The sequence below is a fragment of the Artemia sp. Qi Xiang Cuo genome, chromosome 13, assembly GCF_049724085.1.
Source record: "Artemia sp. Qi Xiang Cuo chromosome 13, ASM4972408v1, whole genome shotgun sequence".
NCBI classification, from domain to species: domain Eukaryota; kingdom Metazoa; phylum Arthropoda; class Branchiopoda; order Anostraca; family Artemiidae; genus Artemia; species Artemia sp. Qi Xiang Cuo.
The window spans coordinates 19,301,779-19,329,634 of NC_142806.1; the positions used below are offsets into that span (position 1 = coordinate 19,301,779).

General features: G+C 35.6%; 1 pseudogene across 1 annotated transcript; it reads left to right on the plus strand.

Annotated features, from left to right (window-relative positions):
* On the plus strand, positions 1 to 27,853 carry LOC148945042 (pseudouridylate synthase 1 homolog pseudogene; annotated as a pseudogene). The gene is made up of 2 exons (XR_016142710.1): positions 1 to 127; positions 27,373 to 27,853. The product of XR_016142710.1 is annotated as a pseudouridylate synthase 1 homolog pseudogene (transcript).
* The last annotated feature ends 3 nt before the right edge of the window (positions 27,854 to 27,856 follow it).

Genomic DNA, 27,856 nt, shown 5'->3' on the forward strand with positions numbered 1-27,856 from the left:
ATGGATGTTTCTTGGATGTCAACAACAATTGATAGATGTTTATTGGATGTCAACAACAATTGTTGGAGGTTTCTTGGATGTCAACATAAGGTCACATCAACAATTACTGGATTATCAAGTCTAATGGGTCAGTGACACCTCTTTCTAGGTCAATTCATTTGTTGTTTCTAAGTGTATTGATCGAGTCTAACGGGACACGTGTCTCTTTCTAAGCCAATCATGGAGTTACGCAAGGTTTCCTATTACACCACAATTCGCCCTTGAGGTTTTGTGTATAATGGACATGCGTTGAGGTTAAATTATCATACAGTCTCAAGCCACCATGGATAGAATATCAAGTATTATTGACATGGAAACTGTATCTGCACAGATTAACAATGTGAGTTCTATTTAGTAAATTTTCTTAGGTTATTTCCAAATAAAATCATTTTACATAGTCCCGCTCCAACATATTCAAATTCAGATATATCCCCCCCCCCCCAAAAAAAAATATCCACTACTTGATGTTTATAGTCGCTAGAAAGCGTAAAATACGCTCTTTTTCACCAAGTAAACCCACCCTTCCAACTGTTAACGAATTTAATCATTTCATTGGAAATAATTCTCTTTTTCGTTAAATTCATACAGTTTTGTGCTTTCTATGTCATAGCAAAAATGTGACAACTGACTTCCGTCAATTCTTAGGTATAGTGATTCCCTTAAGCCGTGAACTCGACTTTTATCAGTCCCGTAAAGATTTAAATAGGGTTAATTATCGAATCCTGTCAACGTTCATCCGATATGTAGCAAACCATGGAATTAAGCATTATGATGGTTTCACAGAAAAAGAATCCTTTTTCACGTCAAATTCCCACCATATTGTCTAGAGTAAATTCTATGAATTGTATGAGAGGATGGGTGTTAGTTATACTAAATTTAATTGCTGCCATTTTGAGTACTCTGTGTTTCTATGGAGGTGGGCCATTAAGAAAAAGATACATACCTACCATGAGAAGTTTAATGAAGCGCAGGTCATTTTAAATGATCTAATACTGTAGCCCCAACCCCCTAATGTGCAAATATATGCGTTCTATCTCTAGGCATGTTTTTAAATTTTTTATAAATGGTAAAAATAGGATTTCTATGCTTTTTGGGTTTATTTCCAACACGGAGTGCATTTAATTTTTTCTTTAAATGTTAAAAATAGGTGCATTTCTGTCTGTCGCGGTATACATTTTTCGCAAATTTTACTTTTTTCCTTTGCTGAAAAGGGAGGAGGGGACAATGACAATTGTTTTCTAGACAAAATTATGTCTGACAATAAATTCTGTAGAAGAAGGGGGGGGGGGTACTAATTTCTCTTCTGTAAAAAGGGAGTCGTTATTTTATGCTAAATTTTTCTTCTTTTTTAAAGGGTGATTCTGAAAAATGCCCGCCCCCTGAAAAGAAAGCAAGAGGGAACGAAAAAGAAACCTACGAAGGCGACAGTTGTGCAATATGGTCGCTGGCCGAGGCTATCAAGCTTGACACTGCCTGCCCAAGCTCTATCTGCGCCAGCCCCTTTGCAGCCATGTAAAAAGATAAAGAGAGAGTGGACGGGTAACTACAAAATGATGAACCCCACTACTCCAACCCTCCAAGCCAGTGACATGCTGCATTAGCTGCACAACCCAATGGCATTGCTGGCCTGGCTGTGCAAGAAACGAAAGTCACCGTCCTGTCCACCCCAAATCATGCTTTGGTAGGACCAACCGGCACTCAACTGCAACCTGAATCTGAAAATGTAAGTTTAAATTTTATTTCTCGCTATTTTTTCTCCCAACTCGATTTGAAGGACAGAGAATATACTTTTTATCATTTACACATGTGGATTCTAATTTGCATAATATAGTTGACAACTTTCAATTACAAGTTGCCAAAGATTTTGGAACAATCAATAAGAGATGCGAGACTTATAGGTCCCCATTTTATCGTATGTTCCAGAAATTCTTGAAAATAACAGACTTGCATTAACAGATGTAAGGTTAAAATAGGGTGATTTAGACACTTTGAAAATAAGCTATTTTCAGGAGATGATCTGAATGAGTTAGGCTATCCATTTCAAAACATTTAAAGACACCTTTATTTTCAAAAGCGGATAAGGAGTATTAATATGAATTTTTTTGGGGGAGTTGTTTCAATAAAATCTAAACCTATTAAGTCATGTTTTAGATTATATTAAGTTGAAACTTTCAAAATATATAGAGTAGTGAATTAACCAAATGCTACTAAGTGTGTTTTTAATAATAATCCAATTTTAAAAATAGGGTATTTATACACTTTGAAAATAAGCTATTTTCTTTTATAGATTATATTGGTTCCCTATTCCTTGTCACCTAAACCCTCAATGGTTGAAGAAAAAAGTCCTGAACTCATTGAAGGGGCAATGGAGTTCATTCACGACAATTCACCAATCAACGAATGGTATGATAACTCCATTGAAATAGCTGGCAATATTCATGATTTTTGAAGTAATTATTTTAATGTAGATAGTAGCACAGTTGAATAAGGGGACTTGCCATTGTATAGTCCAAATACTATGCAAATTTTGGAGGATTTAAACAGCAATTAATGGGGAAGCCTTCACTTATTACATGAACATAGTTCAAAAAGATGAAATGACGTTTTCCAACCCTAATATTGAACAAAGTGGGAGAGGGGTGGTGATAATATACAAGAGGATAACAATACGCAATTTACGACACTTACCGTCTTCAAGCGGTCAAATTGTATATTAAATACATTAGTTGTCTACACTGCGACTTTCGGGGATCCTTTTAATTCGCATATGGGGGGGGAATTTTATATTTTATTCTGTAGATATTGCGTATGTATATGTAGATAAAATTCGTGCACTCTTAGAAAACCAGATTCAGTTGTGGGGGGGGGATAGGGATGCTATTAAGGTTTCAATTGTTTTAAAGGTATTTTATTTAAATGAGGGCAAAAGTGAAGTTTATCATTATGTACATACCGAGATGCTAGTGGTCTACCCGGATTTAGAAAATTACGAAACAGTTTTTATGCAATGGGTAGACCACATTATTACGCATCTCAAAAATTATAACGGGAATGGTTGCGGGTCTGTGGTTCTTTTTATTGAAAATTTAAGTGCTAATATTTGTAAATTTAAAAATGATTTTATTTTAAGAGGGGGTATGGGGGAGGGAGGGCAATTGAATTGAAATATAATCCAGATTTAGAGGGTTGCAAGGGCGTTCAGTGAATTTGTTTTGGAACAGGTCAAAAATTTTTCATGGATGCTTTCCTCATATCAGCTTTTGAACCACTACGAAATGACGCTACAAAGACAAATTTAGAATACTGGGCTGCACATACGAAGGAGGGGTCCGAGTTTTCCCCCTATAGATTTCACTTGTTTTGATGGAAAATTCCCAGTAACGCTAAGATCCATTGATACCTTTGAAAGGGCCAATTTCCATTTAAATATAGGCGTTACTGTGGTTCAGTATGAAACTAAATTTGAGGATGGGGTTCGCTCTAATAAAAAGGGGGTCTTGTTCCCAGTAAGATGCCCGTCAATTGAATTGGTGAAGCACTGGGTTTGGTTATTATACACACCACCTAGTTAAGCCGATACAATTGACCATTTTAACCCTATTACAGACATCAGTAGAGCTCTGGGGGAGGTTAAAAAAGGGTGGCAAAAGAGAAGGTGTTCGTTTCTACTGTCCAACATGTCTGTCCCAATGTCGTAGTGATTAAAAGATACAGAATCATATGAAGCATTGCAGACGGCGTAGCTATTAGTCAATGGAAACGGTTTCGGGTGATTTAAGATTTAAGTTCATTTAAGATTTAAAAATTTCCAAAATATCCTCCTCCAAAGCAATAAAATCTTATTGGACTGTGAAGCTTAGCTAGTGGATGTGAACGAAGCCCGATTTCTCAATCAAATCAAAGACCATTGACCCACAGCGGTTTCCAATGCCAACGTGCAAAGAGACAGTTCTAACACAGTTCAGTTGTTTGAAATAGTCGAGACGTTGGATGAGAACAAGTGCATGATCAAGGCACTGACTAAATTAATTGGCACTGCAAATGGAGCTATTTCTCGTTTGAGAAATACCCATCACCCAATGTTGTTGTCCGCAGAGGATCGTCTAGCGATTAAAATTCAAAAATATATTTCGGGTTTGTAAGGGGGAATTTGAAGAGGGGACTAAGGGGAAAGAACTAGGGGGAAAAGAGGGGGAAAGGGGAAAGTGATCAACCATGATCTCTTTTGGCAGGAAATATCATCAGGGGGTAGTGATTTTAGAGGGATTGCACATCAATCATGCAATGTGAATGTAAGTCAGTAGTTTTTTTATAGCGGTTTTCATTCACAACGCAAATAGTCATTCACAACGTATAGACAGTCCATGGGTAAAATGTTTATTCACTTATAATATTATCCCCGAATCAGCTGAGATGCTGGTGCTTCTCGAGTTTAAAAGACAGGCGGAGGATAACGGGCATACGTGTTGGAATAAAATCAGGTTTCAAGTTTCTTTTAATATTTTCCCCAAGGCATTGAGTCAATTGATTCAAGTGCAGAATAGCGACAATTTTGATAGTTTTTCTTTGCTTAAACAGCACTTCCCAGAAAGTAAAATGTATGATCTACTGACCTGTAAAGGTGTATATGCAAAACGACTATTACTGTTCTGGTGCCCGGTTAAGCGAGGAGAAACTACCTCCAATTGAAGCTTTCTATAATTCACTGACCAACAGTGAATGCACTGCCGAGGAATACGAATTTTACAAGAGGGTCTGGGCAAATGGTAATTTATAAAATGGATGGGATTATTGTATACTGTACTTGACCAGTGACGTTTCAACTCTGTTATATATTGTCTGTTAAAACACAGATCAAATCCATTCAGAGTTTGGATTAGATATAGGATATTATTTTTCCATACCACCTTTGGTGATGGACTTGATTGTAAAAATTAGTAGAGAGGAAATAGGTTTGATCACTGATGTGGATCAAAACCTTTTTGTAGAAAGATAAATGAGGGGGGCAGTGGCGCCAATTCACGAAAATGTAGGGGGGGGGGCAAGGATATTTTTTCGATTTTTTTTAATTAAGATTCAAAAAAAAAGAACAACATTGAGAAAACAGACCTAAAACAGCAGGTAGCGGTGAGGTCGCTGCTCGGCAAAATTGTCAATTAATCTATCCAAATCCCGTTTCTTTAACTCTTCTTTTTTAAAGGCCATTATCATGAGATCACTAAGTCTGTCGTTTCCCATTGTCGATCGCTGATAGTCTCTCACACGCCCTAATGCTGAGAAGAATCGTTCATTACTGGCAGTGGTCACAGGCAAAGTAGCAACTAGCTTCATTAGTTTTAGCACTGCAGAATAGGCAACTGGGAGGTCGGATAAGATTTCAATAGCTTGAAGAAGATCCATTTTTGAAATATCACTTTTTAACAGATGCAGCTTTGCAAGAGAAAGCTGGTATTCTATGGCATGGTCATCGGCACCGAGAATCTCTTGATAATGACACATAACTCTTTCCACTTTCGAAAATTTGAGAAAATCGGAACTTGAGGGGTCGAAGGCAGATAAAGCGTCGAGCAGAGGCATATTTTGCATGAAACGTTGGTCCATCTCACTCGTGAAACGGTCTATTACCTCAAAGTACAGAAGTTTACTGCAGTTTGATTCAACTGGCTGACTAATATTGCGTTTACCGGTTGATGAGTTTGAAAGAAAGTCTTTGAGATAAATGGTAATGGCTTGACTTCTCTTGCTTAGAGCACTGGTTTTAGATTGTGGAGATTTTGATTCCTGGATATCGTTTAAAGCCAAGAATTCAGATATGTTTTTGCTCAAGTTGTTCCATTCGTTTTCATTTCTCAGCTTTTGGAGTGTCTCATATGTTCCAGAAATCAGTGCAAGTGCCTTATAAATCAATAAACTTCCACATTGAAGTTGCTCTGATAAACAATTTACAATGACTAATACTTTTTCCATTACGTGTAAAGTTGAAACAAAAGAGGCAGAGTTGTTTTTGTCCAGTAGTCCTTTTGCTTCACATGCTGCCTTGCCGTTGCAACTATCAGAGACTGTGGCAAGCACAGCAACAATACAATCAAATCTGGCCTTCACCTTCGAAATAGAGCGGACTGCGTAAAACCAGCGAGTCTGGACAGTCCTCTCTAGCTCCAAGACTTTTTGCCTGCTAATACGCTGGGATTCCACAAATAGCTCGTGACGAGTATTGCTGCATGATATAAATGCGTAAAGTCTTTGCACCACAGAGAAAAATTCAGAAAGTTCGCCGATATTTTTTAGGCAGTCAGTCAAAACCAAGTTTAGTCTGTGGGCGTGACAGTGTACATAAACTGCATGAGGCACCTTCTCCCTAAACTTTGCTTGAACTCCGTTAAATTCCCCACTCATCACGGATGCGCCATCATAACATTGGGCAATACACAGCATTGAATCTACACCAAGCTTTTCTATAGTTTCACAAATCGAGCTGGATAAGCTCTCGGCGTCTAATTTGTGCATGTGATAGCAGCCGATTGGTCACTCCACTACTTTTCCATTTGATATGTACCTGAGTAGGATCGTTAATTGTTCTTTTCTAGAAACGTCTTTTGTCTTGTCGACAAGAATAGCAAAGTAATTAGCTGATTTTACTTCTGAAATAATATCTTGGCGCAAGGCATTTCCTATCAGTGTAACTGCGTCATTGTGGTACTGATGACTGCAATAGTGACCATATCGGCGCTGTAACTTGGCCTTCAGCTTTTCGTTGCCTTTAGACATTTCCTCCATCAATTCAACCAAATTACCCCGGTTTGCAGATGTTTCTGATTTGTCATGACCCCTCAAAGCAAGACCCTGGCGGCCAAGAAATCAAATAGCGAAAAAAATGTACTTCACATGATCTCTATTTTCCTGAACCTTTTGAGATCTGGATTGAATTAAGGCATTTGCTGCAGATTTCGAAGTATCAGTACTCATTATCTTAAATTCTGTCCATGCTGACATACAATTCCTACGTCTTTCAGAACCATCATGTTGCTTTAATAGAGCGGAACTGTCTTTCCACTTGCAAAATCCTGATTCAATGAAAGCCCTTTTTCTAGCAGTTTCTCCAGCTCTTAGAGTCCCCATTGAAAAATGGCGGCAAGCAAAACAAAACACGGAATTCAAATTTTTTTAGTATTCAATCCATTCATAAGTCTTATAGTAATGTGCACTGAATTTCATTCCGTTAGAAGTGGAAGCCAGATATCTCTCAAGAATAGGTTGAGCTGGTTTGTCGTGACGAGTCCTAGAGATATCTGAGAGAGTTTCTTGACTGCTACTGGAACCTGCAAGGGGTTCAACGATGCAGACCGAACTTTCATGTTGATCTGAGCCATTTATTGCTCTGCTTGTTTCCGAAATTCTGTCACAGGTGGGGGAATTTATCTCAACTAACCCGAGACTTTGGGCGCTGACACTATTGCCAGTTTCTTGCACTAAAGTTTTTTCATTTTTCTTCTGCATTTTCACCGAAAAAAAATCCAAAGTGTGTTGTCGCTTTTTACTCATATTTAAACGAGTTGTAGACAAGGACTTCACTCAGACACGGCAAGAGAAGAACTGAAGAAACACGTAGAAACACACTTAGAAAATCACTCCCATACTCCACGGTGAAACTACCCCACTTAGAAACCCCATAAACCAATCACTAAAATTTCCTGTTCACGACAGTCCCATACACTCCACTGGGACTAGTCATCCCATAAACTATTCAACAACGTCAAGAATCTGCTGACCAAAACCCCCTTGAAACCCTAGAACATATTTCCTTCCCCAGCTACTAAAAAAGGGAATATACAAAACTCATAGTTTACAACAAATTCTTCACAAGAACAATAACGAAACGGGTACTGACCACATGAAGCTTAGTTTTGAATGAACCCTACTCGGAAATAAAATAGCGTAGACGCGCTCGCTCTTAGACATTTCAAAACAAGATTATATACTGAGGGCACCAGTTTGTTGGTCATATTTATTGGACCAGTTGCTGGTTTAATATAGCACATAGCTAAAATAGAAAATAGCTGTGAAATATAAATAAGAAGGTAAATTTCAAAGTCTAGGGGGGGGGCATGCCCCCCCTCTGCCCCCCCTAATTGGCGCCCCTGGTGGGGGGGGGGGTATGTTTTTCATGGAGATCAGATTTTGACAACACATCCAAGTGACAGGACACTGGTGTAAAGTCCAATGCAATTTTCCTTGACATGAACTCGTTTGAGATTCAAGGAGTATTTCAATACTCCTTGCCGTGTGGAAGCTATAAATGGCTGGAGAATCCTTGTGAGTTTCCCGACATTCTTTTCGTCGAGAACTATGGGCCACAGGGATGGTTCTTTGAAGTTGACGGGCACATTCCATTTGCGCTTCATGATTCTGTCAAAGATATTATTTTCCCCTCTATCAATCAACCAGTGTCAAAGGACTCGCTGAGCCCATACAATCGATCATTGGTTGATGATATATGGATGCACTGGACCCCCTCCAAGCAGAAACTGATTGCATATTTAGACCCTGAACAGAATATCGTTGTTCACCAAAGGCTTTTGTGTTGGATGGTGAACAATGGTTTCATGATCACAAAAATACATAGGGTCCTACAATTCAGTCAAAATCCCTATTTGAAGACGTTTATAGACAACTTTGTTGATAAACACTGTCGGACAAAAAGTAAAGTAGAAAAGGAAATGTACAAGCTCACTTTAAATTTAGCGTTTGGCGAAATGTTTGAAATGTGTGAAGCTTCCTGTCACTTGGATCTGTTGTCAAAACCTGATCTCCATGAAAAACAAACTCCCTCCTCTCATTGATGTTTTTACAAAAAGGTGTTGATCCACATCAGTGAGCAAACCTATTTCTTCCCTACTGATTTCTAAAATAAAGTCCATCACCAAATGTGGTGTGGAAAAATAATAACCTATATCTAGTCCAAACTCTGAATAGATTGGGTCTGTGTTTTTAAAGACAATATCTAACAGAGTTAAAACGTCACTGGCCAAGTACAGTCTACAATAATCCCACCCATTTTTACAATTACCCTTTGCCCAGAACCTCTTGGCAAATTCGTATTCCTCGGCAGTGCATTCACTGTTGGTGAGTGAAATATAGAAAGCTTCAATTGGAGGTTAGTTTCTCCTCGCTTAACCGGGCACCAGAACAGTAATATTTGTATGCATATACACCTTTAAAGATCAGTAGATCATACATTTCACTGTCGGGAAGTGCTGTTTAAGCAAAGGAAAACTATCAAAATTGTCACTTTTCTGCACTTCAATCAATTGACTCAATGCCTTGGGGAAAAACTAAAAGAATCTAAAGACCTGATTTTATTCCAACAAGTATGCCATTTATCCTCCGCCTGTCATTTAAACTCGAGAAGCACCAGCTTCTCAGCTGATTCGGGGATAATATTATAGGTAAATGAATTGTTTACCCATGGACTATCTACTCCCCCTCCTTCCCTGTGCATACCTGCGAAAGTTGGTAAAATAAATTTTAAATCATAATTTGCGTTGTGAATGAAAACCGGTATAAAAAACTGCTGACTTACATTCACACTGCACGATTGATATGCAACCCCTCTAAAATTACTACCCCCTGATGATATTTCCTGCCACACGTGATCATGGTCAATCACTTTCCCCTTCCCCCCTCTTTTACCCCTAGTTCTTTCCCTTAGTCCCCTCTTCAAATTCCCCCTTACAAACCCAGCATATTTTTATTTTTAATCGCGTAACGATCCTCTGTGGCAATGCTCTGTTGACAACAACATTGGGTAATGGGTATTTCTCAAACAAGAAATAGCTCTATTTGCAGTGCCAATTACTTGAGTCAGTGCCTTGATGATGCACTCGTTCTCATCCAACGTATCGACTATTTCTAACAACTGCACTGTGTTAGAACTGTCTCTTTGCGCATTGGCATAGGAAGTCTTCATGGCTCAATGCTCTTTGATTTGATTGATAAATCGGGTATCGTTCAAATACACTAGCTAAGCTTCGCAGTCCAATAAGATTCTATTGCTTTGGAGGAGGATATTTTGGAAATTATTAAATCTTATATGGCCCTATCACCCGAAACCGTTTCCATTGACTAATAGCTATGCCATCTGCAATGTTTCATATGATTCTGTAGCTTTAAATCACTACGAAATGTGGACAGGCATGTTGGACAGTAAAAAAAACACGCACCCCCCCCCCTCGCCACCCCTTTTCACCCTCCCCCAGAACTCCACTGATGTCCGTAATAGGGTTAAAATGGCCAATTGTATCGGCTTCACTGGGTGGTGTGTATAACAACCAAACCCAGTGTTTCATCAATTCAATTGGTGGGCCCCTTACTGGAAACAACATCCCCTTTTTATTAGAGTGAGCCCCATCCTCAAATTTAGTTTCATACTGGACCACAGTAACGCCTATATTTAAATGGGCATTAACCCTTTCAAAAATATCAATGGCTCTTAGCGTTACTGTGAATTTTCCATCTAAACAAGTGTATACATAGACTTCAAAGTGCTTTAAATGCAATAGTGAAGTATATTGAGGACAATAAGTTATATTGGAAATTGTATATGTGTAATATATTTTTGTTGTATTTATGCTCACTCACAATAAAATCGTTTCGAAATCGAAAATTTTCTCCTTTTTTTGTTAGATTTTTTGAAGTAGGTTATCGAATATTCTTGAAGTAGAACGAATCGTGGTTCGAATAGAGAGGGATGCCCTTTTTTGCGTATGTTATCGAATATTCTTGAAGTAGAAAAAATCTTGGTTTGTCTAGAGTCAGCAGCAAGCAAGAACCTCAGCTTCAAAGGGACCCATCTTTCATCGGGACTCGGAAATTTTCAATTTGATCGGTAAATGTTCTTCCAAAAAAGAGTTTTTTTTAGATCTCTAATAAAATTCTAAGGTTTTTAGGGCTTTCATCCTTTTTTTTCAAAAATATGGCAATTTTCACACGTTCATGACTTTTGATAGGTAAAACATGAAACTTTTTTATTTTAAATCAGCATGAAAATTCAATTCTTCTGATGTCCTTACTTACAGTTCATTACCAAGGCTGTATGGTAGATATAAGGTTGTCATTTCACTCCACTAGATATAATTTCATACATTGAACTTCTATGTGAAGTACAGTTATTAATCAATATCATACTTGACATCTACGTTATCTGTGTATAAACAGATTTTCTACAAGTCTTACATTTGTGGATAAACTGCATGCTTTCATTATTCTTCGAGATCACCTGAAAATTCCGGTTTTTACACCAGTGACAACACGGATCATTTATGAGGTCCAGAATATGATCGCGCACATAGTTAGGAGATTTTTTCCGTAGAGGATTCTGAAAGAAGATTAGCAAAATTTCCGGCGTCAAATTAGTATGAGACGTAACTTATTTTGGCTGTTGTAAAGCGTATTAATAAACAAGACCTCACTTCATCTTGGTTAAAGATGGATGTGTGGTGTTGGTGCAAGGAATATTCTAAGGAGGAAACTATATCCGCCACAGAAACTTCTGTACCGGGGGGATTTCTGCTTAATTAGATACGGGGGGGATTTTATTTAATTAGTTTCATGTACCGCCACTTGTACCGCTTATTTTGTGTGGTACCTACCGACTGCACGAGTTCTGCCAGGGGAATTTTATTAGTTCATGAATTTAAATGGTTGTCGGCCCTGTACCACTTGTGACAACTTATTTGTGTCACTCATGCCACTTAGGTTTTACCTTGAGCCACTGAGTTGATATGAACTTGTGCCGCTAAAGACTGCACCACTTGTAATGGGGGGGGTAAGGTAAATGGGTGACCGCGCCACTCACTATGAGAGAAAATAAAATTTATAATTATAGTAGGTTAGAATTTCTCCAACCATCAATCCAGGAGTGTAACCATGTTTCCTTGGGTCATCTCCTTACGGATTACCTCTAGTGTTAATTAGAAATCAGATTCCTTAAGAGCTTTTCCGATGGAGACATTTGAACTAGTTATCTACTTTGCGATTAGATACAGGCATATATATATAAAACGACAGAAATATAAAAGTAATGGTTTTATCGAGACTTACATTTCAGGTGCACAACAATGTATGTATATGACCAAAGCTTCCCTTCTGTCAGAATGATAATTTCATTCTCGCTCGCAGAACGGTAGGCACATAATGTCCCAGTGTCTAGTGACTGATTGCTAATTCCCGAAAAAAAGCTTTTTCACTAACATATAACACAGGTTTTGATTCTGAGCATTAATCACTATTTTACGATTGGCCCAACTCCTGTTGGAGGGCCCGCTACTTTGTCATTATGTTTACAAACTAAACTCATTGTGCTAACTAATTGCCCAATAATTTATTTTCAATATTCTGATGATTAGACATTCATATACATTTGATAACTTAAAACTTCCGGTGAACTTTGTTTCTCGTGACTTTTTTTTGCTAAGTGTTTTCGCGAAATTCAAAACCGTCTTCCTTGATTTAATAGTCGGTCTGTAAAAAAAAACGTTTGAAATGCTGCGAGGCATTTATTTCGGAAGTATCCTTAGAAGAAAAGAATTTTTTTTCTTTATATTTTAAATATATCACATATTACTCACGGTACATATTACCCTTCCCATTATTTAATGACGTTCCGTCATTAGAATTTGCTTGCCCTTGGGTTTTTGAAATATTTGCGATTTATTTACAATTTGCCCTACATAATTTTAACAACTTCGCTTAACCCTCGCAGCCCACTAATTTATTCTTTTTTTATACTCTTTCCAAATATACTAATCAATTCACTCAAATGCCCCCTCCACCTGATTGTCCCATATATAGCCATAATAATGTATTTCTCTCATATATTATAGCTTGTATATTAAACCGGATATTTTCTTTGTCTGGAATTTATCTCATGGGTTATTGAGTGCGTAATTTACCAAAATATTTGAGAAGATTTTAAAAAGTGTGTATTAATGGAAGAAAACATGATAATCTGATTAATAAAAACGTCCTGCATTCAATGAAGTCGGAATTTCTTTGTTTTAGTGTTTCTTTTAGTTTTTATTTATTCCTTAGGCTATATATGGGACTATCAGAAGGGAGGGGTTAAGGAGGAGGCATGCTATATTTAATGAAGATTTCACAAATAAAAAAAGGATGTAAAAATGAAATAAAAAAAAGATTTGGCGCATGGGATAAATTTTAAAGTAGTTGGTTAGTGGCGTTGATATGGTTCCATAATTTTTTTTTTATTATTTTTAAAAACTTTGAATTACATCTAAATATCAAAACTAAGGGTTGGGTGATACAATTTTATAATCCCTATCATGAATTATATCTAAATACCAAAAATAAGGGTCGGGTGATGCGCTTTTATAATCCCTATCCTCAATTTTTGGGATCATGAATGGTTTAACTTTTATAAAGATTCTAAGAACTCAAAATACACTTAGGTTTCTTCTTTATTAGTGTAAATTCTTGCATGAAATTCTTTTTCAAAATTATTCAGTTTGCTAATTTTACAATATTAGTAAAAATTGGTCAGTTCAGACCAATCCATTTTGAAATCTATTCTTAACATAGGAATTTAGAAGATAAATATCAAAGCAAATTGAAATTTGAGTTTTGTTTCTTTTTTTTTCCTTTACCTTTAGTTACACCCGGAAAACGTTGTCTTTTCCTTGGCTGAAAAATCTAAGAGGAATAAAACGAAAGGATATTTTCAAATAATTTTCGAAATAGGAAAAAAATTAGCAAAAAAATTATATTTTCCCTCGCCTCCTGCATGTGACGTAACGACGTATTTTTATCAATCTTATTTTTTTAATTTGTTCTTTGATCTTTCCTCTTTATTTTATGTGTTTACTTATTTTGAGTAAATTTGATATTTTTTTCCCCTTTCAAAATTTGGATTTTCGGATAATAAGTCTGATATAAAGTTGATGGTGTTTGTGTACTAAATAGTTTTTCAATAAATAGTATGACCGTCTTTGTGTCTTTTTTAAAAGTTCGAGCACAGAAAGATGTAATCTCTTATTTTTTTTCTGGAATATAAAAATGCGTTTACAACTCAGAAGGAAGATGTCTTTCTGATTTAATTTTAAGGTTATTTGAGACCAAACTTTTGTGCAAGAACCCTTTTTACATCTGATCTCTCAGTTGACTTTTAGGAAGGTAATTTTAGAGTTTTATCCAATAACCCCGAGATAGAATATCACATATTTATAAACTATATGGTAATAGAAGTTAGATCTTGGTTTTGGGGAAGGTAAATAACTTTTTATCTCTAAACTTTTTAAGGAACCAGGCCTGATTTCTGATCTGATTTTAGCATAATAACTGTACCTTTATCAATGTGGCAATATGCCTTTTTTAAGATGCTTTAAAGAAACTATCTTTCAAGTAATTAAAGAAAGAAACGGCAACCTATTATATCTAAAGTTACAACAGAAAAACCGGAAAAAATTGTGACTGACTTTTTATCAGCAAGTTTTTTGTGAAACAATGTCTGTTTTTTTCTCATTTTAACGTCTGAAATTGTACATGTTTCACTTGGGTAATGTACCTATTTTTAAGTACACGAATCATTTGTCGTTAAATTTAAAGACTATATCTTTTGAAAAATGAAAAAAATATATTTCAGATCTTCTCTTCGTGGTTGCAGCGGTAGTTGCAACCTAGTACAGGACCAACTAGATCCCATAGCAACCAAAAATTGAAAAACACATTTTATAAAACTGGCAAGCGAGAAAGGATCACCATTTCTAGCTGATCCAAGAAAGGCAACTATTATCTAAATTATTCTTAATAGTAAAATGCTATTTTGCAAACAAATTCAAGGGAGTTTCAAAAAAAAATTGTAAACTCCTTGATCGGATTTTTGGCAGAGGTTCCACCATTTAAGTGAATTAAAAAACACTAAATACAACTTATGTGTACTTTTTTTTTCTTACGCTGCTAGCGAGGCACTGGGACATAAAAAAGAGATAAAAAAATTTTTATATCTAGTGCCTTTGCAATAAAAAAAAAAAAAAATTAAAATGAAATCATTCTTCGTATGTAAGATGATGAATGACGCAATAATCGTAGGCTACAACCACAAAATGAGGCTATAGTGAAACTATATAACTAAGTCATTTGCTATGGTGTTTTTAGAATTAGGAATGGCTAATAAGTTAGGTCAGTGATGAAAACTACTAAGAAAAATCTATGAGATTTCTAGGGTTGCAAAATATTATTTGCAATTAGTGATTATTATTGCAAAAATAAATGATATCTGTGAAACATTTTTGGGGTAGTAACAATGACAAACTAGTTTGTTCTTTACTAGTTTCTGCAAAGAAAAAGTCGAAAACGTGTTCTGTGTGTAATATGACGGAATAGACCGCTTTTCTATCAAGTTAACGATTGAAGTGCCTTCATAGATAAGGTAAGCTATGATACCAGGTAAGCTTTGAGGTTTCTGAATACCTCTAACTAAGGTTATTTTTCGAAAACAAGCAATAAGAAGCGAGTACACTGACATGACGTTTACATATTAAATTCTTGACGTATTACTAACATGGCATGACGCATTAAATTCATTCAAAACTCCTTAATTTCTAAGCTATACGTACTTTTAAGCGTAACGGAAAACACAGCACTTGGAAAATATTCTTTCTTCATTTGCTAAAAGAAAAAAAAAGAAAACTCACTAAAATTAAATTAAACTTAATCAGTCTGTTACAATATGAATGTAAAAATTCTCCAAGACTCTGACTCTGTCTTAAATTTAAAGACTATATCTTTTGAAAAATGAAAAAAATATATTTCAGATCTCCTTTTCGTGGTTGCAGCGGTATTCAAGGGTTATGAGTTATGCCCTGAGGGCATATAAGTTTTGAGAAAGGGAGGAGGGAGGATTTAATTAAACTTACATCCACATCTCCACCTGTAGTTACTTGAAGTTTTCGACAATGATAGATAGATAGATGAATGTATTTTAAAGCACGACATACGGGCCTGATCTAAAAGCCAGAACATAATTTACACTTTACTGAAAAAATACAAATGAATGTACATTGTCAATTTTCCTTTAAATATTCCTTAAAATCTTAATTAATTTTGATTTATCAAAGTCATAGAAGTGAAAACATAAAACAAATTCAGTAAAGTGAAAATTATGTTCCGGCTTAGAAATTATAGCCCAGAACAGACTATTCATTTATTTTATATAGTGTATCCCACTATTTAATTAGAAAATATGAATCTCCCTTGAAGCTTATCCTAGTCCAAATGGCACTTTTAATTCGTATCTCCTACCTATTCTTTAAATCTATAAGGTCAGGGGAGAAATTTACATCACCCGTAATAACTATAATTTTAGCTCTTTCACCATGCAAATCGACGGATAAGTTGTCGCAGTTTATCATCAGCAGCGTTCTTGGATATCGCGTCGACGTGTACAACCGACACCTGAAAAAAAAATAGCAAGACAATTTATCTTGCATACATAGCCGAATCTTTGACAGACATATTTGTTATGAAATTCTTTATTTAAATCAACGATAAAACATGATAAGAAATCTAATTTCGAAGCAAAGCTAGTCCATGTGGTGGAAGACATTTTACTTAAATAACTTGAAAGAAAAGGGAAACTTCCTTTTGAAATATAGATGGGAACCCTAACCATTCATCTCAAGTGATTTTTTTTTTTTTTAAAGACAAAGGTTCGTTTATCTCACTGATAGTTCTTTTAGATCATTTATCCTATCTCCATAGCATTTGCCTGGCATTTCGATGCTCACACGTTCGTGGACAAATACCACATAGAAATCTAACAATCATGATTTGTCAAATCTAGATCATGTCACATATACAGTATTGTAGCTGCCTAACTGGTAAAATTGGTCACGGTAAAATTGGGTATTTTACCGTTATTTTACGGACCTCCTTAAAATTGGTATTTTACCTATTTTATGTATTTTACCGGTATTTTACGTGTTTTATCGGGATTTTACGTATTTAACGGTACCTTAAATATTTTACTGACATAGGTTACGACGCCTTGAAATTTTCACAGTTTCAAACCATGCTAAACTGTGCATAAATAATCTGTCTTTAACAGGTAGACAAAACAGTTATGTATATTATTTATTGATTTTTTTTGTGTATAGGAGACTTCTGCCCATCCGTCTTCAAGGCTAAAAAAAAGAATAAAATTAATTTTTTCAAGTAACTCTGCCAGAGCAGAAGAAAGAGTGAATCAAACAAACCAGAAAACCAAGCTAGACTAAATGAAAGACTAACAAGATTGGGCAAGAATTCTTGGTTTTTGTTAATTAGCCAGAACAAACTCAAAATTTTGATCTGAATGTAAGATCTGGAAAAAACGGTTTCATAGCCACAAAGACAAGTGACGGGTGACAGAATGCATTAGTCAGTAAGTATGACGGCACTAGACCCTCAAGGTCCAAATCGGCGGTGCTGTATCTCCATTTCGTGGTCCTTCAGCCAGGGTCCTTTTTGCCCATCCTTTCCCAGATTTCTCCACGTAGGCTACCCATTTAGAGCTGGGTTGACTCTGGCAGAGCTTGCAGAATCACACCACTGACCCATGTCCCAAACCAAATAACCTGCCACGCCAGGGATCGGATTCCCCCTATTTTCTCCTTGAATAATTCAGGATCTTCTTTGGAAGAGAAACTGAAATTTTTACTCTCCTGTTTAATTCTGGAGGCAATCGTATAGCATTTACCTATAGTAATAACCCCTAAGGGTTCAAAGTATTAATATTTGCTCATTTATTTTTTCCCAAAGACACTTCATGTTTAAGGGTGGTTGAATAAACTTTGGAGAGGGCTAAGTCAATTGGAAATCGAAAGTTCCAGTGCCCTTTCTAAGATTTAGCCTGCTTTTCAACCATTTGCAACCGAATGAGTTGTTACCGACTACAGTGTCTTTTAAGAAATTCTTATTCTAGCCTAACGACCCATGTGTTTCAGCAGATATTTTGAAAGAATCTTCCAATAAATACATAATTAGGTACTTCCGTATTATACGGAACACACTCGAGAAGAGAAGTTGGGTGAATATTAATGAAATAAAACAAATATGATGAAAATATGATAGTTTAGTACCAAAATTATGGAAACTGCAACAAAGAATTATGGAAGCAGAGGGGCGCCAAGCCGCATCATTTTAAATATGCAATCTAACCTAACCAAAATACCAACTAAATTTTTAGTTAAAATATAGCTACAATGTAATTTTTCCACCAGAGCCGAAGCTAATTGCCTGGTATAAAGACCGTGAAAACTGGTTATTGACTGATCTTCGCAATACAATTTCTCAAACGTGTACCATATAATACGAAAGCATCCATAATCAGTACTAAGGGAGAGACAACGGGAAGATGGAGGCGGAAATTGATATATAATCCTCGAGGTCATATCCAGGACTTTTGTTTGGGAGGGGGGGGCATAAAACTTTTAGAAACTCATCAAAAAATATGTGTTAACCAAAGGGATAAACTAGACTGCTAATTAAATTGATGAAAGTCTAGATGATGGGGTATTATCTCTTTTAAGCCCAGGAAAATCAGAATCATTAAAAATGTCATTAACAGCTGAAAGTGATGTTTAAAAGGAAAGGCTCAATTGGTCTTGTAGCTACAGGGCAACTATAAAACACTAATTTTGCTATATATTTCCTGGAGAGTCCTTTATTTTATCCATTTTAACAGTATTTTACCTTATTTTACCAATTTTACATACATGTTTTTATTTTACGGTAGTTTTACAACACTAGACATATGTCAAGCAAATTTATGAAAAAATCCAAAACTTTTGTGTCAACAGTAGTAAAAACATTTTGTACATCTCCGTACATCAGAACATTGTGCGGGACGTTGGCTTGAACATAAACAGGATAGTCCAGTTCTGTTATGCGATTCTTGCAAAACTTTGCTGTGCGTTAATAGTTTAGATATGAGTGATTTCAAGTGAATTGTTTGATATTTGGATATGATTTGGATATTGTTTTGATATGGGTGGATATGACCCGACAGCTCGGATCACTCTGACGTTTGTCCACCTTTCAAACAGCAAGAGCTAAGTTTAATTTAAAATGAAATTATAGCATCTATTAGTCATCCCTTTCAAAACTTAAATAAAAGACAAAAATTTTGAGAGATCTCTTTACATCTATAATAAAAGTCTAAAAGCAGAAATAAATTGGAATTATAGAATCTATGAAATCACCCCTTGCAAAGGTTAAATATGAGATAAAACTATGAAAGTTCATAATATTGTTCTGGCTGAAAAACTGAATGAGTCTTTTTGACATTGTGTCAAAGCAAAAAAATCTCATAATATACGGTATCCCTGAAGATAAGACCCTGAAAAAACAAAAACAACAAAATGAAAAATACTTAAAGCTGATAAATGAGGTTTCTGTTTTTAAATCCGGTTCCTTCTTAAGGCTTGACAAGTTCCACAGTGGTAAATGGAGGCCAATAAAGGTGTTTTAAATGTCTTACTGAACGTGATCCGTGTTCTACTATCAAATAGGAAGCACAACAAATCTCCTACAAATACTGGCTCAAGTCTGTGTTTTCATGACTAAACAGAAATAGCACTTGCTCAGTGAAAATGTTACTTGGGCTGAGAGAGCAATTGCAAAATAAGCTGAAGACAAGTGAAACGGGATGGATAATAAGAATCAGTTTTGAACCTGAATTTTTTTATGCTGATCGTTTCCATGATGAAAAAAGAATGAGCAGCTACAAATGGTTCGACGCATAAATGGATTAGCAACATCAAAGAGCTTTACACAAACGCTGACTGTTTGTCTCCTGGGTTTGAGGAATTTATAGGTATAATTTCACAAATAAATTATCCTCTGTTTAAAGTTGATACCGAAATGTTACCAAAAAATATCCTTATTCATTAGGATATTTTCAGGGATTGTCAGGTTCAAGTTTAGCATACAATACCAATTATAAGCGTGAAGCTTATGCTTATACCAGATCAGGTGTTTAGTATTTTCAAAATTGTAGGCTTATTCTATGCTTTTATTTCAAGACGTGTTACAGTTTATATAAGGGATTCATTTCTTGCTGCTACTTACAGTTCTCCAGTGTTTATATCACCAGTGTATGTTCAAATCAAATCGGATGTTCTGTAATCTCAAATTTCAGATCCATAGTACGCTTCTATTTCAGAATGTGTTGTAGGTTTTTGTAAAACATGAGAGAAGATCCTTCCCTTCAAATAAATAGTGTTCGTATTGTTGCTATTTAGTCCTGATAAAGGTGATTGGAGGTACATGTTTGTCAGCAGCACGGGTTCTAGTGGCCGTAGACTATTTGTAGTTGGGCTCCTAACTAACCACGAATTAATAGTAATATGCATAAAAAAACTATCATCTAGGCCGTCGTTTAAATCAGAGATTTTGAATATTACTGACAATGCATATCCTTGTCAATATATTAAACAGCCAGCCCACTTCCGGCAATGCAATTCAACATCAAATTTGGTAAAAACAAAGTCCCTAGATGATATACAAAATATTAGATTTATTCGGCATTGAGAAAAGCAGTCCCACTTATTACCAACAAGCTAGTGTGAAGCAAACCTAAGTGGAGTAGAATCACTGAAACGCATATTACAAGTAAATTAAGAACCATCTAGTTTCACTGAACATCCCTAAGAAATTGCAAGTGGGTGAAATATCTCCAAAAAGCATTCACGTCATTGCAGATATCTCTTAAAAATTACTATGAGTTATACACTACTAACAACTTACTGCAGCACTAAGCAACCTGAGGCCAATAACACTCCTCCTCCATCCCAATCTATTCAAAGCCTCCCTCTTTACACCCTTCCAAAAAGTTTCCATTTCCTTTAAATTTGCATCCTTCCACCCTATGCAAATTGACTTGCATTTAGAATTGCCCTAGATCGTTAGCCGACAAGGACAATCTATGGCAATCTGTTCCAATGCTAATATCCCAAAGCTAAAGCCAGTTGCTGGTAAAAGAAACAGATTTGTATTCCCAAAACATATTTGTGATGCAATTTCAGTAAGAAATACATTCTTGAGCCATTGGGTTGATGCTAAAAAGAAGAGTTATTATTGTCACATAAACAGGATAGGAATACAGCAGCCCTTCTTCTCGAAGCATACGGTGATTCACTAGACTAAGGGTTACAGCACCAGTAGCAACACATCCGAAAAATGTTGCAAGTAAGTGAAAAGAAAAAACAAAGTCGTCAGCATCCTCCTCTACTTGTCATGATTCTGAAACGAGTAGCCATGTCTTTGATATAACAAAGCTTAAGATATTCAAAAAGATGTTTTCGTCACTCCAGTTTTAGGAGCAAATTCTATGATGTCAGATCAACTGACTATATTAGTTGATTTTGATGATGCTGCCTTCGACAAACATCAAGTCGACGACGTCCTCATTCACCCAAAGGCAAGTGAAACACCAGACACTGACGAGTTTATACTATAGTTAAGGATCGGGCCTCTGTTCTGACACAGCCTCTGGTTTTCATTTTTAATCAATGTTTAATGAAAGGTGGCCCACATGCACTGCAAACATGTAACCACTCCCCGAAAGTGGGTCACAAGATTGCTTCGGTATGTTTATAAACACACCAAATTATAGGAGTAATAAATATTATTACTATAGTGGCCCACTCCTGATACTGGGCCACTAGGCAGTCTAATGTTGAGCGTTTCCGGCGGAATCCATATTGGCGATCGCCTAGAAGGTCATTTGATTCCAGGTACTGATGAAGTGTTTTATTGGAGATGCTCTCGTAGACTTTGCCAACACAGGAGAGAAGGCTACTAGGCCTGTAGGAGCCCACGCTCGTTGGATCACCTTCTGGATATAAAGTAGGTATAACATGGGCGGACGTCCATGTTCGTGGGAAGGGTCCGGATCGTAAGCAAAGCCGGAAGAGCAATGACAAGGGTCCAGCTAGTTCGGCACTGCGGGACTTGAGGACAACATTTGGTATGTTGTCAGGACCCATAGCAATGGTCACATCAAGATGCTGCAGAATGCCAAGGATCTTGGGGGCAGAAAAATTCACACGTTCCAGGACAGTGTCGGTTTGGTCGGAGAAATTTGGCACTTCTCTACCGTCGTCCTCTAGATTCGAGAATTCGGCAAAAGCCTTAGCAAGAGCTTCAGCCTTTGCCTGTGGATCCGTTTTAATAACAAAGACACTAGAAACATATTAAAGAATATATATTTCATGGATGTAGATGGCAAGACGTCTTCTGATGGTTCAGATCTTTCAGCTGTAGTTACTGCCATTCCTTTGGGCTTTACTGCCATTTCGTTGAGCTCTTTATCTATTTCTAAGATGAAATCATCATCTTTTTTGGAAAGGTGATTGACGATTCCAGCCCCTTTTTCTATTTCCTTGCAAAGGAATACAATATAATAATAGACCCTCTTAACGAGTGCAGTACTAAGTGGTCTTGTTTTTGAGTGGAATGTGAATAAGTGAATTGAATAAGAATGATTTGCGCCAGATCCGTATCACTTATTTTATATATTGCAAATTTTTACTGTACCTTCCAACTTCATATTGTAATACACGTATTATTGAGAAGTATTGTGCTGCCGACATTATCCAATCGTTTGAATTGCTGAGTACTAATTTAAAAAGACATGCCTGTGTGTGGATGCTTGGTGGAAGTTTGCAAAATCAATTACAAATTTTTTTTTTCCTATTTTAGTTTTTTTCAACTTTTTCTTTTTTTCAAAAAAGCTTTGTTTTAGCTATAAAAAAAAGAAATTTGGCTCTGGGTTTCTGGGCTTCTGTGAGAACACTTTAAAAAAAAACTTTAAATCGAAAAATTCGAAATTCCTAAACATTTTGAAAACAATAGTAACTTTAGATACCAAAGGCCCAGTGAAGTTATTATTTAAGCACTTCCACTGTCTCTTCTCTGCTTTGCGAACTCGAGTTAATTTTGAAAGGACTCGTGGTAAGCACATATGAAATCAAATTTAAATAAGAAATCAAATGCATTTTTACAGAGGGTGAGGGGGGGGGGTGCACCGTTTGAAAATTCTAAACTTAAAAAGTTACTCATTTCAATTCAAGTCTCCCTATGACAGGCCAATAGCTGTAACTTAAAGTGACAGGACAATTTACTTATATTCTAGGATATATTCTTGAACTATCTATCCACAAAGCTAAAACCCTTTCAAGTTCAAATTCGTATATTTACAACAAATGTAAAACAATAAAAGGAACAGAATCAAACATTCCCCACACCCCTACCCAACAGAATCTGTGGTCCAGAAAATCGAGAAAGAGGAAAGAAAAAAATGTACAAAAGCATATACAAATTGATGCCAATTAACATTCATGAATCAACCAAATTCGGTGATGCAGGCTATTAGGTGATTCTAGCTGTCCCTTGTTACATGCCTTTTGCTTCAGCCATTGAGAATCATGTGTCATCTTGTATAATTCCGCATATGAATAAAGAAATTCTGGCGTGAATTAAATTCCTTCTTCCTGTTTGTCCTTCCCCGAACCACTCATTTTATATAGTTTGTGTTCTCCTGGGATTCATTGTGTGTTGCCTCTCTTATATCCGCAGATTTTGTTTACGATTCGATGTGATCGTCTCTGTCACTTGTCTTCTAACCGCAGATTATGTAGTCAATCTTTTTCATCTGTAATTCGTTGTGATGCTCGCTGTCACATGTCTTATAACAGCATATCTCGTTGTCTTTCATTTTCATTCGTCATCACTTCATATTTTTGTTTCATGGAGTTTGCTTTGGCTGTTCGGATTCATTCATCAACTAGCATTATTTCGCATGACATCATAGATACCAAAAAGCCTTCTTTGTCAGCTTTTCACCAAAAACTATTGAATTGAATTATTGTTATGTAATTCAGTAACAACCGAGCATGCTCCATTGCATATACCCTCTGAAACATCTAAATTAGGCATTAGCATAATTGTCGTATTATTGTTTAGTTTGAGTCTTAGGGTGGCAAGTCAGCGATTTCAGTTGAAATAAGAAATTCTGTCGTGAAATCAATTCCTTTGCAAACGCTAAAATAACGTCTAACCTCTAAGACGCTTCCTGTTTATCTTAAATAACGCGGTCCTTCATTCCATTGTAATATTCATTTTTCTTCTAACCACAGATTTCGTTCTGCAACATTTCCAATTGCAGCTCAATGCGATTCTCGTTGTGCTTCATTTTTGTTCATCGTTACCTTAAGTTGTTCGGATTTCAATACAATTATCATGTTATTCTTTAATTTTAAGTCATAGGATGGCAAATCAGCAATGTTGAATGTAGAATTTCTGGCGTGAATTCAATTTCTCCTTCCTGTATATGTATCACAGGCACTGAAATATCACGCTCCTTCATTCAATCCTCAGGTTCAAGTCCATCATTTTGATTTGGCTTGTTGCTGCCTGTCTTCTAACCACAGATCTCATTATGCTTCATTTTCGTCTAAGTTGTTATACAATTAAGTAGCGATATGCATCTTCACTGCTCATATCCTCTGAAATATCTAAATTATGCATTAGCATAATTATCGTGTTAGTCTTTAGTTTTAAATCACAGGGTGACAAATCAGCAATTTCAACTGAATGAAGATATCTGGGCGTGAATTCAATTCCTCCTTCTTGTTTATCCTTTACAGTGTTACACATTTTTCGGGATCTGTATTCTCGCGTGATTCGTTGAGATTCCCTCTGTTGCTTCTCTTCCAGCGGCGGATATCGTTGCGAGTCATTTTTTTTGCGATTTGATCAATCTTCGCTGTCTCTTGTCTTCTGACCCCAGATTTCATTTCCCATCATTTCCAATTAGATTTGTTCTGATTCTTGTTGTCGCTTGTCTTCTAACCACAGATCCTATTGCGCTTCGTTTCTGTTCATCATTACCTTAGACGTTTTTTCCATGCCTTTTGCTTTCACCGTTCGGATTCAATCATCATCTTGTTTTCAGAAACACCCATCCATCTTGTTTTCGGTAACACCCATCCATGTTGCATTTCACATACCATTTGAAATATCTAAATTACACATTTGCTTAATTATCCTGTTATTCTTTAGTTTTAAGTCATGTGGTGACATTTCAGCAATCAATATTGAACTAAGAAACTCTGGGGTAAATTCAATTCTGCCTTCCTGTTTGTCCTTCACAGTAACACAGCTTATACAGGATTTATATTCTCCTGGGAGGTGATCATCAATCTCAGCATTAATTTTACTTACTTTTTTTGAGCGTCGCTAAAATAACACGTTCCTTTATTCTGTCGTAATTTTGATTTGTCTTCCACTGCAGTTTTCAATTTGCAACGTTTAAATTTACAAATCAATGTAATTCTTATTGTCGCTAGTTTCATTCCTTTTGCTTTAGCTGTTAGGATTCATTCATTATGTTGTATAATTTTCCATGCGTCTTAGACACCAAAAACGATACGATAAATCCGAATAAAAAATTCAAAATTAAGGCTTTAAAATACGTAAATTTTGGATTAGCATAATTATCGTGTAATTCTTTCACTTTGTCATAGGTGGTAAATAAGCGATTTCAATTTAACTAAGAAATTCTGACGTGAATTCAATTCCTCCTTTCTGTTTATCTATCGCATAGCTTTTATAGGATTTATACATTTGTATTGAGACTATAAAGCAATAACATTGTCTATAATCTGTTAATCTATGATGGCAACTCTATGTTTTTTTTTGCCTAAATGTTATCTGTTTATTACCTAAATATTTTCATTGACACCACAAACCGATAGTACTATCTATAATCAGTTAATCTTGGATGGCAACTCTCTTTTTGTTTTTAAATATCATATTTTTATTACATAAATTTATTAATTTACACAAAAAATATTTATCATTTTATATAATATGTTTATATTTTATGTAACATATCTGTTTTTTTTTGCCTAAACTTTATAAGTTGATTAACAAAAAATTATAATATAAACAACAAAAAGATATTAATATATATATTAAGTTAATATATGATGGCAACTCTCTTTTTGTGTTTAAATGTCATCTGTTTATTACCTAAATATATTCATTGACACCACAAATCGTTATCATTATATATAATCAGTTAATATATGATGGCAACTCTCTGTTTTTTTTGCCTAAATTTTATACGTTTATTAAATAAAAATTTTAATATAAACCACAAAACGACAGTACTATCTATAATAAGTTAATCTATGATGGCAACTCTCTTTTTGTGTTTAAATGTTATCTGTTTATTAACTAAATATATTCATTGACACCACAAATCGTTAGCATTTTCTATAATCAGTTAATATATGATGGCAACTATCTGTTTTTTTTTGCCTAAACTTTATACGTTTATTAAATAAATATTTCAATTTAAAACACAAACCGACAGTACTATCTATAATCAGTTAATCTATGATGGCAACTCTCTGTTTTTTTTTTGTCTAAATGTTATCTGTTTTATTACCTAAATATTTTCATTGACACCACAAATCGATAGTATTATCTATAATCAGTTTATTTATGATGGTAACTTTCATTTTTTTTGTCTAAATGTTATTTGTTTATTACCTAATAATGCGAAGAAGGGAGGTATTTTGACTTTTGTAGTGTTAGATTTTCCCTACCTGGTTATAGGCAGTAGTATATACTTGAATTTATGTCGTTTGATAACCAGCTGAGCAGTAAAGTTGAACATACACTAAAGGGGATGCTATAAGAGATGGAACCTTGAGAGGGTAAACCGAAATTGGCATAGCAATGTGTGATGTAAAGAAACGAAGAAATTAGTTTCGAAGTTCAACCCCACGTCTTTGTCGATTTTAAAGATTTTAAATTTGAACGGTTATTGAAACTATTACAGGGATTGGGAACTTTTGGAATGATCTGAGTCGAATTGGAAGGGCTTATTCCCCACTACCAAAGATATCAGGCTGGAGACATTTTATAAATTGGATTTGAAGCTGGATTTTTTGATTTTTTTAATATTTGTCTAAGCAATGGCACCTTGTAGTCTAAGCTCCGACTATGTCTGATGAGTCCGTCGATATTTAGAATAATAGCATACACTCAAGCATCTTTCGAGAAAAAAATCTCAGGATATTAAAGATTCTTCTTTTTCTTGACCTAGTTTTATAAACACTTCACTTTTTTCGAATTGATTTTTCACTTTACTTGCCTCAGCCAGTTTTAATGTGATTCTTGTTAAATATAATTTTATTAGACTATTTGAGTTGAACTTTTTAGGTTTATTTTTCAATTCTGTTTCAAAGCAGTCCTCATTTTTTATAGGTCAAAGTTTTATGCTTCATCAAATTCGAAAAATGATTGGAACAGTCATAGCCATTATGCGTGGCTTAGCTGCTAAAGAGGTCATAGATAAAGCGTGGTTGCAAAGCCGTATAGATATACCAATAGCGCCGGCATTAGGACTTGTCTTAGAAGAGCCTCACTATGATAAGTATAATACCCGATACGGTAGTGATGGAACCCACGAACCTTTAATATGGGATAGCTATCAAGATGATATTAAAGCTTTTTTTAATGAATGGATTGTACCGACACTAGTTCGTGGTGAAGTCGAGGACAAATCAATGTTCAATTGGTTGAGTACATTAATAATACATTATTTTGATGTAAGGGAAGAAGTAGATTTCTCTGCGAAATCACCCTATTTTAAAGCTCTTCGAAATCTTGAAGAAGATGAAGAAATAATAGGTGATTCTGATTGATCATTTATTTATATATGTGAAATAAATCTGGACAGACTGCAGTC